Consider the following 4052-nt stretch of genomic DNA (forward strand, 5'->3'; position numbering starts at 1 on the left):
CAGGTCAGGTCATTCTAGGTCAGATCAGTTTAGTAGTTTTAGTATAATTTGTATAAGTGTAAGACAATGAGAATTATTTTTCTCAAAAATATCATGCAATAAAATCAGATCAAATCAAAATATTTATTTATGTCATGCAGGACAGCTAGTGTATTATATGTTACCACTGTGACTACCGCTCCACCAGTTCAGAATGCAGTTTCACTGACTGTTTTATTTTTCACATCCATTCATTCATACCATCAGCCTGCATGCGTTCGCAGTTGGACATAAAGGCCGACACCAATTGCGTAGTGACACGTGCGTGACACGTGTCACTACGCAGCGTGACGCGAGTGACGCGCGTAAACCTCTAGCACACCGGGTTATGCATAGGTTCGTCCATGCTCAACGCAAGCGGTGTGCCATGTTTCATACAATTCCGTACATTACAACGCAATGGTACGCGCTACGCTTACACAGCCTTTGTGAACGAGTTATAAAGCTTTTTGAGAATGCGTCACGAAACACGTTGATATTGCTATTCTGTAGTTTCATCGACAACTATCAACAGCAATTGCGCCGTCCCATCCTTATCCCGTTAATAGATGTAACACCAGAGTCATTGAATATGGTCGTAATCGTAATTATTTTTAATTAATAATCAACACGCCATCAGGACGGTGAGTCTAATAAGGATGCTCGTGTCGATGTCCCTTCCAAATAAATTTTATTAGTCACATTGTTTGTTTGACTCTGTAACGTTATGTACCTACCTATGTCTGTTCGCTTTTATTTTTAATATGGTCTTCCGGTAATATTTTTTTGGTGGTGATATTTTTGTTTGCCCTAGCATAGTTCATCTATTCTATGCCTTGGTATTTTTAACCCCCGACCCAAAAAGAGGGGTGTTATAAGTTTGACGTGTGTATCTGTGTATCTGTGTATCTGTCTGTGGCATCGTAGCGCCTAAACGAATGAACCGATATTAATTTAGTTATTTTTGTTTGAAAGGTGGCTTGATCGAGAGTGTTCTTAGCTATCATCCAAGAAAATCGGTTCAGCCGTTTGAAAGTTATCAGCTTTTTTCTAATTACTGTAACCTTCACTTGTCGGGGGTGTTATAAATTTTTAATCTACACTTGTTTACTTCAATAAAGAAATGTTTTTCAAGTTCGATAGCAAATTCACCGGCACTCACGCTTTGATTATATCCAAAAACCTTTTTTTTTATCAAGAAACCAATGACAGGTGTCCAAAAAACCTCAAGGATTTTACGTCTACAGGTCCCTAAAATACTAATACAGCAACCCGGCGTGACGTGCGCTCCACAACACCTCGCTGTATCAATAGTTGCCTATCGAATAAGCAGATTGATTTATATGAGAAATATTACAAAGTTAACAATTTATTTTTTACTATGTTTCTACTGTAATAGGGTTGAAATTCTATTGTAAGTTGGCTGGAGTGTCAGATAAAATTAATGTGAGCGATTTAAGTTTTTACTCCAGTTATTATAAGGGTGGTTTTAGAATGACCCAGAAGTGCATCGTATACCACCTAAGACGAATATGCCACTTACAAGTGATTTATATTTGATACGCCATATTAAACGTTTTGTTTTGTACCTTTTAAAATGTTAAAAATCCGTTATTTATGGGTCCAAAATCGAGAGGTTTCGATTAAATTATGCCCGATACGGGGAGATTTATCTCGTTCTCTGGCTTCCTCTATTTGTCTGTTATGTAAGATTTTTTTGTATTTTTTGGTTATTAAAAGCCGCGTGACTAATTGTTATAGGATTTTTACTAAACGTTTTTGTCTGGTGCGTAAGTTTTTCGAAACAAAAATAAAATATGAAGACAGACGTACCTATTCAGTTGATGCGTTTAACAAATACCTATAAGTACATAGATCGATATAGATTAATTAACTGTCTATTTTATCATAACCTCTACAGACTGTTAAATCAGCTCTATGATTTTTATTATTCAAGACCTTTTGCTCTTATGTTTTTTGGTAGCCAACGTAATTATGACCGAATACGAAAGTTAGCAGCTTCTTCGGGATGAAATTAAAAAGTATGGTTTATTTGAGAGTAAATAAAATTGAACATTACAGTACACCCACATCACACATCAATAATTACGAACAAATCGACTAAACTTAGTCATAACTCAAAACAGCAACAATGGGCTATCAAAGTGCATATTAATCAGTTGACCGATGCGTCGGGCGATAGGTGTCTCGATTGGTTCAATTATTGTTATTTGAAATGTCCTTTACAATGCTTGAATGGTAACGTTATTTGTTATTTGGATTTTTACTTATTCTACGTCAATGTTGCATGGAGGTAAGTTCATGTGGAAGAAGACTCTTTTAGCTACTTTTAAGGGTTTTAAATTGTGAGGCTAAATAATTGTGCGAGACAACTGCATGCGGCAAGAATTAAGTTATTTTTAATGTTCTTTTTAGATAAACGAGAATGTAAAAGTTGCCAAAAACTTTGACATAACGTTTCGAGTTTTAAAATTGGCATAGGTACGAAGTAGAGTCAATATTTTCATTTCATCGATGAACCTCATTTTAAGAAATACCGTTAAAACCAACTAAATGGAATTCATCTAAATGGGTCGGAGCGGAGATGGTTTCAATAGACAAATCAGACTTTTTGGCAACAAAAGGTGCCTATTCTTATATAATAAGCGTCGGACGCGTGTTTTTTTTTAAATCTCACGGATTTCTCTTACATAAACTGTCAAAATGTCAATTTACGTATACCTAAGTCAAACTTTTTTGTGGTGAAACGAAGTCTTGCTCCATAGTTAGTTTGCTCGTTGGGCAGCGAAGCGGGCGGGCCGATCTAGTGATCGGGTCGTGGGCCGCTACTGTGGGCGTTAGGCCACAATGCGTCGTGTGTACGCTCCTTAAATCATTGTTTAAGACGTGTAAAGGGTCATTGCTGCATAAAAGGAGCTAAATGATGGTATTTGTTTGAATGGCGTGTAATTATTGTTAGTGGTAGTACTGGTAGTGCTTAGTTGAAATTGTCTTCAGACTTAGAATTTATTAGAATATGCGCGTTTACTTGTATGCTAGTTTGTAATAATATGTAGTATAGGTACCTACTTATTATATTTTTACTTTACTAACTTGTTTAATTCGTTTGTTTACAGATTTTCGTCCCATTGTTCTAACCATGTCATTTATTCAAAACTACAATAAAATTATAAAAAGATGTCAATTTCGCAACGTTGTTATTTTTCAAAAATTGTACTTAGGTAACCAACCCAAAATAACAGTAGCTGAATTCTCTTATAGAAACTACAAAGTAAATTAAACACCTATTATTGTAAATTAGCTGGACAAACCAGGAAACACACACACACACACGCAAATGTAACACTCGTGGAGGTACAGTCAGCAACAAAACTAGGTTTGCTCTGGTCAGTACAAGCGACTATAGGGACCGTTGCAAACCTAGCTCTCTTGCTGACTGTACTTACAAAGTCGCAGGCATCAGCTAGTTTGATAATAATATTCAAAGGAATTCTTATATTTTATCGCTACATTTTTACAGTTACCTAATTAGAATAAAAAACCGATTTTTTGGTGTTCAGAACCCGTACAATACTAACCTACGTCAAGTCACATTATTGGTGTGCACTGCCATATTTCAAGTGACCGTTTCAAGCCGATAATTAAACGGTTTAGCGCGCGTAATTACTTAAACTTCGGGCAAAAATCCGGGAAAACATTAACGCCCGAAATGGAGTGACAAGCATTAAGCATATCTCGAGATCAGGAATTAATTCGCGTTTAAGTGCGAAAAAATGGACGACTACTGTCTCGTTCGGTTTTATTTTCGGGTTAAGCATAAAATCGGTCCGGATCGGAATTTCGCACGCGATAAAATCGGTAGCTCTATACGGGACTGCAAGTTCAGTGTTTGTTTTTATGCGAATATCAAATGAGCGTGGATTGGCTTTCCGGTACAATGCCAATGTCGCGATTCCTATGCAGTTAGTTGAATGAAGTCTTTGTGCAATGAGGGTTTTCATCCAGTTTAGTTA

The sequence above is a fragment of the Maniola jurtina genome, chromosome 13 (genome assembly GCF_905333055.1).
Source record: "Maniola jurtina chromosome 13, ilManJurt1.1, whole genome shotgun sequence".
Taxonomy (NCBI): domain Eukaryota; kingdom Metazoa; phylum Arthropoda; class Insecta; order Lepidoptera; family Nymphalidae; genus Maniola; species Maniola jurtina.